The sequence below is a fragment of the Gorilla gorilla genome, chromosome 19 (genome assembly GCF_029281585.2).
Source record: "Gorilla gorilla gorilla isolate KB3781 chromosome 19, NHGRI_mGorGor1-v2.1_pri, whole genome shotgun sequence".
Taxonomy (NCBI): Eukaryota; Metazoa; Chordata; class Mammalia; order Primates; family Hominidae; genus Gorilla; species Gorilla gorilla.
In genome coordinates this window covers 15,113,796-15,125,906 of record NC_073243.2, presented here as the reverse complement: position 1 = coordinate 15,125,906, position 12,111 = coordinate 15,113,796, and positions in this window count along the sequence as shown.

The window sequence follows — 12,111 nt, the reverse complement described above, 5'->3', positions numbered from 1 at the left end:
TAACGGTGTAGATATTTCCATGTTCATACAGACAGCGGTGTAGATATTTCCATGTTCGTATAGTTAGCGGTGTAGATATTTCCATGTTCATACAGATGGCGGTGTAGATATTTACATGTTCATTCAGATGGCGGTGTAGATATTTCCAAGTTCGTACAGATGGCGGTGTAGATATTTCCATGTTCATAGAGATGGCGGTGTAGATATTTCCATGTTTATGCAGATAGCGGTATAGATATTTGCATGTTTATACGGATGGTGGTGTAGATATTTCCGTGTTTATAGAGATGGCGGTCTAGATATTTCCATGTTTACAGAGATTGTGGTGTAGTTATTTCCAAGTTTATAGAGAAGCGTTGTAGATATTTCCATGTTTATACAGATAGCGGTGGAGATATTTCCATGTTTATACAGATAGCGGTGTAGATATTTCCATATTTAGACAGATAGCAGTGTAGATATTTCCATGTTTATAGTGATAGTGGTGTAGATAATTTCAATTTTATACCGAGAGCAGTGTAGATATTTCCAAGTTCATACAGATAGCGGTGTAGATATTTCCACGTTGATAGAGATGGCGGTGTAGATATTTCCATGTTCATACTGATGGCGGTGTAGATATTTCCATGTTTATAGTGATGGCGGTGTAGATATTTTCATGTTTACACAGATGGCGGTGTAGATATTTCCATGTTTACACAGATAGCGTTGTAGACATTTCCATGTTTACACAGATAGCGGTGTGGATATTTCCATGTTTATGCAGATAGCGGTGTGGATATTTCCATGTTTATGCAGATAGCGGTGTAGATATTTCCATGTTTATACAGATAGTTGGGCAGATATTTCCATGTTTATACAGATAGCGGTGTAGATATTTCCATCTTAATAGAGATGGCGGTGTAGATATGTCCATGTTTGTACAGATGGCGGTGTAGATATTTCCATGTTCATACAGATGGCAGTGTAGATATTTTGAAGTTTATTGAGATAGCGTTGTAGTTATTTCCGTATTTATAGAGAAATCTCTGTAGATATTTCCATGTATATGCAGATAGCTGTGTAGATATTTCCATGTTCATGCAGATAGCGGTGTAGATATTTCCATGTTCATTCAGATGCCGGTGTAGATATATCCATGTTCATACAGATGGCGGTGAAGATATTTCCATGTTCATACAGATGGCGGTGTAGATATTTCCATGTTCATACAAATGGCGGTGTTGATATTTCCATGTTCATAGAGATGGCGGTGTAGATATTTCCATGTTCATACAAATGGCGGTGTAGATATTTCCATGTTCATACAGATAGCAGTGTAGTTATTTCCATGTTCATAGTGAGAGCAGTGTAGATATTTCCATTGATATACAGATAGCTGTGTAGATACTTACATGTTCATACAGATGGCGGTGTAGATATTTCCATGTTCGTACGGATGGCGGTGTAGATATTTCCATGTTCGTACAGGTGGCGGTGTAGATATTTCCATGTTTATACAGATCGCAGTGTAGTTATTTCCATGTTCATACAAATCGCGGTGTAGATATTTACATGTTCATACAGATAGCGGTGTAGATATTTCCATGTTCATGGAGATGGCGGTGTAGATATTTTCATGTTTATGCAGATAGCGGTATAGAAATTTCCATGTTTATATAGATGGTGGTGTAGATATTTCCATGTTTATAGAGATGGCGGTCTAGATATTTCCATGTTTATAGAGATACTGGTGTAGTTATTTCCAAGTTTATAGAGACAGCATTGTAGATATTTCCATGTTTATACAGATAGCGGTGCAGATATTTCCATGTTTATACAGATAGCGGTGTAGATATTTCCATGTTTATACAGATAGCGGTGAAGATATTTCCATGTTTATAGAGATAGTGTTGTAGATAATTTCAATTTTATACAGATAGCAGTGTAGATATTTCCAAGTTCATACAGATAGCGGTGTAGATATTTCCACGTTTATAGAGATAGCGGTGTAGATATTTCCATGTTCATACACATGGCGGTGTAGATATTTCCATGTTTTACAGATAGCGGTGTAGATATTTCCGTGTTCATACCGATAGCGGTGTAGATATTTCCATGTTCATACAGTAAGCGGTGTAGATATTTCCATGTTCATACAGATGGCGGTGAAGATATTTACATGTTCATACAGATGGCGGTGTAGATATTTCCATGTTTGTACGGATGGCAGTGTAGTTATTTCCATTTTCATACAGGTGGCGGTGTAGATATTTCCATGTTCATACAGATAGCAGTGTTGTTATTTCCATGTTCATAGAGCAGTGTAGATATTTCCATTGATATACAGATAGCTGTGTAGATACTTACATGTTCATACAGATGGCGGTGTAGATATTTCCATGTTCGTACGGATGGCGGTGTAGATATTTCCATGTTCGTACAGGTGGCGGTGTAGATATTTCCATGTTTATACAGATCGCAGTGTAGTTATTTCCATGTTCATACAAATGGCGGTGTAGATATTTACATGTTCATACAGATAGCGGTGTAGATATTTCCATGTTCATAGAGATGGCGGTGTAGATATTTCCATGTTTATAAAGAGAGCGGTGAAGATATTTCCATGTTTATACAGATGGCGGTGTAGATATTTCCATGTTTATACAGACAGCAGTGTAGATATTTCCATGTTTGTAGAGATAGTGGTGTAGATAATTTCAATTTTATACAGATAGCAGTGTAGATATTTCCAAGTTCATACAGATAGCGGTGTAGATATTTCCACCTTTATAGAGATGGCGGTGTAGATATTTCCAAGTTCATACAGATGGCGGTGTAGGTATTTCCATGTTTATAGAGATGGCGGTGTAGATATTTTTATGTTTACACAGATAGCGGTGTAGACATTTCCATGTTTACACAGATATCGGTGTGGATATTTCCATGTATATGCAGATAGCAGTGTAGATATTTCCATGTTCATACACATAGCGGTGTAGATATTTCCATGTTCATACAGATAACGGTGTAGATATTTCCATGTTCATACAGATAGCGGTGTAGATATTTCCATGTTCATAGAGATGGCGGTGTAGATATTTCCATGTTCATACAGTTAGCGGTGTAGATATTTCCATGTTTATATAGATGGTGGTGTAGATATTTCCATGTTTATAGAGATGGCGGTCTAGATATTTCCATGTTTATAGAGATACTGGTGTAGTTATTTCCAAGTTTATAGAGACAGCATTGTAGATATTTCCATGTTTATACAGATAGCGGTGAAGATATTTCCATGTTTATACAGATAGCGGTGTAGATATTTCCATGTTTATACAGATAGCGGTGAAGATATTTCCATGTTTATAGAGATAGTGATGTAGATAATTTCAATTTTATACAGATAGCAGTGTAGATATTTCCAAGTTCATACAGATAGCGGTGTAGATATTTCCACGTTTATAGAGATGGCGGTGTAGATATTTCCATGTTCATACACATGGCGGTGTAGATATTTCCATGTTTTACAGATAGCGGTGTAGATATTTCCATGTTCATACCGATAGCGGTGTAGATATTTCCATGTTCATACAGTAAGCGGTGTAGATATTTCCATGTTCATACAGATGGCGGTGTAGATATTTACATGTTCATACAGATGGCGGTGTAGATATTTCCATGTTTGTACGGATGGCAGTGTAGTTATTTCCATGTTCATACAGGTGGCGGTGTAGATATTTCCATGTTCATACAGATAGCAGTGTTGTTATTTCCATGTTCATAGAGAGAGCAGTGTAGATATTTCCATTGATATACAGATAGCTGTGTAGATACTTACATGTTCATACAGATGGCGGTGTAGATATTTCCATGTTCGTACGGATGGCGGTGTAGATATCTCCATGTTCGTACAGGTGGCGGTGTAGATATTTCCATGTTTATACAGATAGCAGTGTAGTTATTTCCATGTTCATACAAATGGCGGTGTAGATATTTACATGTTCATACAGATAGCGGTGTAGATATTTCCATGTTCATAGAGATGGCGGCGTAGATATTTCCATGTTTATAAAGAGAGCGGTGAAGATATTTCCATGTTTATACAGATGGCGGTGTAGATATTTCCATGTTTATACAGACAGCAGTGTAGATATTTCCATGGTTGTAGAGATAGTGGTGTAGATAATTTCAATTTTTTACAGATAGCAGTGTAGATATTTCCAAGTTCATACAGATAGCGGTGTAGATATTTCCACCTTTATAGAGATGGCGGTGTAGATATTTCCAAGTTCATACAGATGGCGGTGTAGATATTTCCATGTTAATAGAGATGGCGGTGTAGATATTTCCATGTTTACACAGATAGCGGTGTAGACATTTCCATGTTTACACAGATAGCGGTGTGGATATTTCCATGTATATGCAGATAGCGGTGTAGATATTTCCATGTTCATACACATAGCGGTGTAGATATTTCCATGTTCATACAGATAACGGTGTAGATATTTCCATGTTCATACAGATAGCGGTGTAGATATTTCCATGTTCATACAGATAGCGGTGTAGATATTTCCATGTTCATACAGTTAGCGGTGTAGATATTTCCATGTTCATTCAGATAGCGGTGGAGATATTTCCATGTTCTTGCAGATTGCGGTGTAGATATTTCCATGTTCATCCAGATGCTGGTGTAGATATATCCATGTTCATACAGAAGGTGGTGAAGATATTTCCATGTTCATACAGATGGCGGTGTAGATATTTCCGTGTTCATACACATGGCGGTGTAGATATTTCCATGTTCATAGAGATGGCGGTGTAGATATTTCCATTGATATGCAGATAGCTGTGTAGATATTTGCATGTTCATACAGGTAGCGGTGTAGATATTTCCATGTCCATACAGTTAGCGGTGTAGATATTTCCATGTTCATACAGATGGCGGTGTAGATATTTCCATGATTATAGAGATGGCGGTGTAGATATTTCCATGTTTACACAGATAGCGGTGTAGACATTTCCATGTTTACACAGATAGCGGTGTGGATATTTCCATGTATATGCAGATAGCGGTGTAGATATTTCCATGTTCATCCAGATGCCGGTGTAGATATATCCATGTTCATACAGATGGCGGTGAAGATATTTCCATGTTCATACAGATGGCGGTGTAGATATTTCCATGTTCATACACATGGCGGTGTAGATATTTCCATGTTCATAGAGATGGCGGTGTAGATATTTCCATGTTCATACAAATGGCGGTGTAGATATTTCCATGTTCATAGAGATGGCGGTGTAGATATTTCCATGTTTCTACACATAGCAGTGTAGTTATTTCCATGTTTATAGAGATATCAGTGTAGATATTTCCATTGATATACAGATAGCTGTGTAGATATTTGCTATTTGCATGTTCATACAGATAGCGGTGTAGATATTTCCTTGTTCATACTGATAGCGGTGTAGATATTTCCATGTTCAAACAGTTAACGTTGTAGATATTTCCATGTTCATACAGATGGCGGTGTATATATTTCCATGTTCATACAGATGGCGGTGTAGATATTTACATGTTCAAACAGATGGCAGTGTAGATATTTCCATGTTCGTACGGATGGCAGTGTAGGTATTTCCACGTTCATACAGGTGGCGGTGTAGATATTCCCTAGTTTTTACAGATAGCTGTGTAGTTATTTCCATGTTTATTGAGATAGCAGTGTAGATATTTCCATTGATGTACAGATAGCTGTGTAGATATTTGCATGTTCATACAGATAGCGGTGTAGATATTTCCATGTTCATACAGATAGCAGTGTAGATATTTCCATGTTCATACACATAGCAGTGTAGATATTTCCATGTTCATACAGATAACGGTGTAGATATTTCCATGTTCATACAGATAGCGGTGTAGATATTTCCATGTTCATACAGATAGCGGTGTAGATATTTCCATGTTCATACAGTTAGCGGTGTAGATATTTCCATGTTCATGCAGATAGCGGTGTAGATATTTCCATGTTCATCCAGATGCCGGTGTAGATATATCCATGTCCATACAGATGGCGTTGAGGATATTTCCATGTTCATACAGATGGCGGTGTAGATATTTCCATGTTCATACAAATGGCGGTGTCGATATTTCCATGTTCATACAGATGGCGGTGTAGATATTTCCGTGTTCATACAAATGGCGGTGTAGATATTTCCAAGTTCATAGAGATGGCGGTGTAGATATTTCCATGTTTATACAGATAGCAATGTAGATATTTGCATGTTCATACTGATAGCGGTGTAGATATTTCCATGTTCGCACAGATAGCGGTGTAGATATTTCCATGTTTTACAGATAGCAGTGTAGTTATTTCCATGTTTATAGAGATAGCAGTGTAGATATTTCCATTCATATACAGATAGCTGTGTAGATATTTGCATGTTCATACTGATAGCGGTGTAGATATTTCCATGTTCGCACAGATAGCGGTGTAGATATTTCCATGTTCATACAGATAGCGGTGTAGATATTTCCATGTTCATACAGATAACGGTGTAGACATTTCCATGTTCATACAGATAGCGGTGTAGATATTTCCATGTTCATACAGTTAGCGGTGTAGATATTTCCATGTTCATACAGATGGCGGTGTAGATATTTCCATGTTCATACGGGTGGCGGTGTAGATATTCCCATGTTTTTACAGATAGCTGTGTAGTTATTTCCATGTTTATATAGATAGCAGTGTAGATATTTCCATTGATATACAGATAGCTGTGTAGATATTTGCATGTTCATACAGATAGCGGTGTAGATATTTCCACTGATAGACAGATAGCAGTGTAGATATTTGCATGTTCATACAGATAGCGGTGTAGATATTTCCATGTTCATACTGATAGCGGTGTAGATACTTCCATGTTCATACAGTTAACGGTGTAGATATTTCCATGTTCATACAGATGGCGGTGTAGATATTTCCATGTTCATACCGATGGCGGTGTAGATATTTACATGTTCAAACAGCTGGCGGTGTAGATATTTCCATGTTCATACAGGTGGCGGTGTAGATAGTCCCATGTTTTTACTGATAGCTGTGTAGTTATTTCCATGTTTATAGAGATAGCAGTGTAGGTATTTGCATGTTCATACAGATAGCGGTCTAGATATTTGCATGTTCATACAGATAGCGGTGTAGATATTTCCATGTTCATACAGATTGCAGTGTAGATATTTCCATGTTCATACACATAGCGGTGTAGATATTTCCATGTTCATACAGATAACGGTGTAGATATTTCCATGTTCATACAGATAGCGGTGTAGATATTTCCATGTTCACACAGATAGCGGTGTAGGTATTTCCTTGTTCATACAGGTAGTGATGTAGATATTTCCATGTTCATGCAGATGCTGGTGTAGATATATCCATGTTCATACAGATGGCGTTGAAGATATTTCCATGTTCATACAGATGGCGGTGTAGATATTTCCATGTTCATACAAATGGCGGTGTAGATATTTCCATGTTCATACAGATGGCGGTGTAGATATTTCCGTGTTGATACAAATGGCGGTGTAGATATTTCCATGTTCATAGAGATGGCGGTGTAGATATTTCCATGTTTATACAGATAGAAATGTAGATATTTCCATGTTGATAGAGATAGCGGTGTAGATATTTCCATTGATATACAGATAGCTGTGTAGATATTTCCATGTTCATACAGATAGCGGTGCAGATATTTCCATGTTCATACAGATAGCGGTGTAGATATTTCCATGTTCATACAGTAAGCGGTGTAGATATTTCCATGTTCATACAGATGGCGCTGTAGATATTTACATGTTCATACAGATGGCGGTGTAGATATTTCCATGTTTGTACGGATGGCAGTGTAGTTATTTCCATGTTCATACAGGTGGCGGTGTAGATATTTCCATGTTCATACAGATAGCAGTGTAGTTATTTCCATGTTTATAGAGAGAGCAGTGTAGATATTTCCATTGATATACAGATAGCTGTGTAGATACTTACTTGTTCATACAGATGGCGGTGTAGATATTTCCATGTTCGTACGGATGGCAGTGTAGATATTTCCATGTTCGTACAGGTGGCGGTGTAGATATTTCCATGTTTATACAGATAGCAGTGTAGTTATTTCCATGTTTATAGAGATTGCAATGTAGATATTTCCATTGATATATATAGAGCTGTGTAGATGTTTGCATGTTCATACTGATAGCGGTGTAGATATTTCCATGTTCGTACAGATAGCGGTGTAGATATTTCCATGTTCATACAGATAGCGGTGTAGATATTTCCATGTTCATACAGATAGCGGTGTAGATATTTCCATGTTCATACAGATAGCGGTGTAGATATTTCTATGTTAATACAGTTAGCGGTGTAGATATTTCCATGTTCATAGAGATGGCGGTGTAGATATTTACATGTTCATACAGATGGCGGTGTAGATATTTCCATGTTCGTAGAGATGGCGGTGTAGATATTTCCATGTTCATAGAGATGGTGGTGTAGATATTTCTATGTTTATACAGATAGCAATGTAGATATTTCCATGTTTATAGAGATAGCGGTGTAGATATTTCCATTGATATACAGATAGCTGTGAAGATATTTCCATGTTCATACAGATAGCGGTGTAGATATTTCGATGTTCATACAGATAGCGGTGTAGATATTTCCATGTTCATACAGTAAGCGGTGTAGATATTTCCATGTTCATACAGATGGCGGTGTAGATATTTACATGTTCATACAGATGGCGGTGTAGATATTTCCATGTTTGTACGGATGGCAGTGTAGTTATTTCCATGTTCATACAGGTGGCGTTGTAGATATTTCCATGTTCATACAGATAGCAGTGTAGTTATTTCCATGTTTATAGAGAGAGCAGAGTAGATATTTCCATTGATATACAGATAGCTGTGTAGATACTTACATGTTCATACAGATGGCGGTGTAGATATTTCCATCTTCGTACGGATGGCAGTGTAGATATTTCCATGTTCGTACAGGTGGCGGTGTAGATATTTCCATGTTTATACAGATAGCAGTGTAGTTATTTCCATGTTTATAGAGATTGCAATTTAGTTATTTCCATTGATATACATATAGCTGTGTAGATGTTTGCATGTTCATACTGATAGCGGTGTAGATATTTCCATGTTCGTACAGATAGCGGTGTAGATATTTCCATGTTCATACAGATAGCGGTGTAGATATTTCCATGTTCATACAGATAACGGTGTAGATATTTCCATGTTCATACAGATAGCGGTGTAGATATTTCCATGTTAATACAGTTAGCGGTGTAGATATTTCCATGTTCATGCAGATGGCGGTGTAGATATTTACATGTTCATACAGATGGCGGTGTAGATATTTCCATGTTCGTAGAGATGGAGGTGTAGATATTTCCATGTTCGTAGAGATGGCGGTGTAGATATTTTCATGTTTATGCAGATAGCGGTATAGATATTTCCATGTTTATACAGATGGTGGTGTAGATATTTCCATGTTTATAGAGATGGCGGTGTAGATATTTTCATGTTTATAGAGATACTGGTGTAGTTATTTCCAAGTTTATAGAGACAGCGTTGTAGATATTTCCATGTTTATACAGATAGCGGTGAAGATATTTCCATGTTTATAAAGATAGCGGTGTAGATATTTCCATGTTTATACAGATAGCGGTGTAGATATTTCCATGTTTATAGAGATAGTGGTGTAGATAATTTCAATTTTATACAGATAACAGTGTAGATATTTCCAAGTTCATACAGATAGCGCTGTAGAAATTTCCACGTTTACAGGGATGGCGATGTAGATATTTCCATGTTCATACAGATGGCGGTGTAGATATTTCCATGTTTTTAGAGATGGCGGTGTAGATATTTTCATGTTTACACAGATGGCGGGGGAGATATTTCCATGTTTACACAGATAGCAGTGTAGACATTTCCGTGTTTACTCAGATAGCGGTGTGGATATTTCCATGTTTATGCAGATAGCGGTGTAGAAATTTCCATGTTTATATAGATAGCGGTGAAGATATTTCCATGTTTATACAGATAGTTGGGCAGATATTTCCATGTTTATACAGATAGCGGTGTAGATATTTCCATCTTAATACAGATGGCGGTGTAGATATGTCCATGTTCGTACAGATGGCGCTGTAGATATTTCCATGTTCATAGAGATGGCGGTGTAGATATTTCCATGTTTGTACAGATAGCAGTGTAGTTATTTCCATGTTTATAGAGATATCAGTGTAGATATTTCCATTGATATACAGATAGCTGTGTAGATAATTACATGTTCATACAGATGGCGGTGTAGATATTTCCATGTTCATACAGATGGCAGTGTAGATATTTCCATGTTTTACAGATAGCGGTGTAGATATTTCCATGTTCATACAGATAGCGGTGTAGATATTTCCATGTTCATACAGTAAGCGGTGTAGATATTTCCATGTTCATACAGATGGCGGTGTAGATATTTCCATGTTTGTACGGATGGCAGTGTAGTTATTTCCATGTTCATACAGGTGGCGGTGTAGATATTTCCATGTTCATACAGATAGCAGTGTAGTTATTTCCATGTTCATAGAGAGAGCAGTGTAGATATTTCCATTGATATACAGATAGCTGTGTAGATACTTACATGTTCATACAGATGGCGGTGTAGATATTTCCATGTTCGTACGGATGGCGGTGTAGATATTTCCATGTTCGTACAGGTGGCGGTGTAGATATTTCCATGTTTATACAGATCGCAGTGTAGTTATTTCCATGTTCATACAAATGGCGGTGTAGATATGTACATGTTCAGACAGATAGCGGTGTAGATATTTCCATGTTCATAGAGATAGCGGTGCAGATATTTCCATTTTCATACAGATAGCGGTGTAGATATTTCCATGTTCATACAGATAGCGGTGTAGATATTTCCATGTTCTTACAGATAGTGGTGTAGATATTTCCATGTTCATAGAGATGGCGGTGTAGATATTTCCATGTTCGCACGGAAGGCGGTGTAGATGTTTCCATGTTCATAGAGATGGCGGTGTAGATATTTCCATGTTTATGCAGATAACGGTATAGGTATTTCCATGTTTATACAGATGGTGGTGTAGATATTTCCATGTTTATAGAGATGGCGGTCTAGATATTTCCATGTTTATAAAGATAGTGGTGTAGTTATTTCCAAGTTTATAGAGACAGCGTTGTAGATATTTCCATGTTTATACAGATAGCGGTGAAGATATTTCCATTTTTATACAGATAGCGGTGTAGATATTTCCATGTTTATACAGACAGCAGTGTAGATATTTCCATGTTTATAGAGATAGTGGTGTAGATAATTTCAATTTTATACAGATAGCAGTGTAGATATTTCCAAGTTCATACAGATAGCGGTGTAGATATTTCCACCTTTATAGAGATGGCGGTGTAGATATTTCCATGTTCATACAGAGGGCGGTGTAGATATTTCCATGTTTATAGAGATGGCGGTGTAGATATTTTCATGTTTACACAGATGGCGGTGTAGATATTTCCATGTTTACACAGATAGCGGTGTAGACATTTCCATGTTTACACAGATAGGGGTGTGGATATTTCCATGTATATGCAGATAGAGGTGTAGATATTTCCATGTTCATGCAGATTGCGGTGTAGATATTTCCATGTTCATCCAGATGCCGGTGTAGATATATCCATGTTCATACAGAAGGTGGTGAAGATATTTCTATGTTCATACAGATGGCGGTGTAGATATTTCCATATTCATACACATGGCGGTGTAGATATTTCCATGTTCATAGAGATGGCGGTGTAGATATTTTCATGTTCATACAAATGGCTGTGTAGATATTTCCATGTTCATAGAGATGGCGGTGTAGGTATTTCCATGTTTATACACATAGCTGTGTAGTTATTTCCACGTTTATAGAGATAGCAGTGTAGATATTTCCATTGATATGCAGATTGCTGTGTAGATATTTGCATGTTCATACAGATAGCGCTGTAGATATTTCCATGTTCATACTGATAGCGGAGTAGATATTTCCATGTTCATACATTTAACGGTGTAGATATTT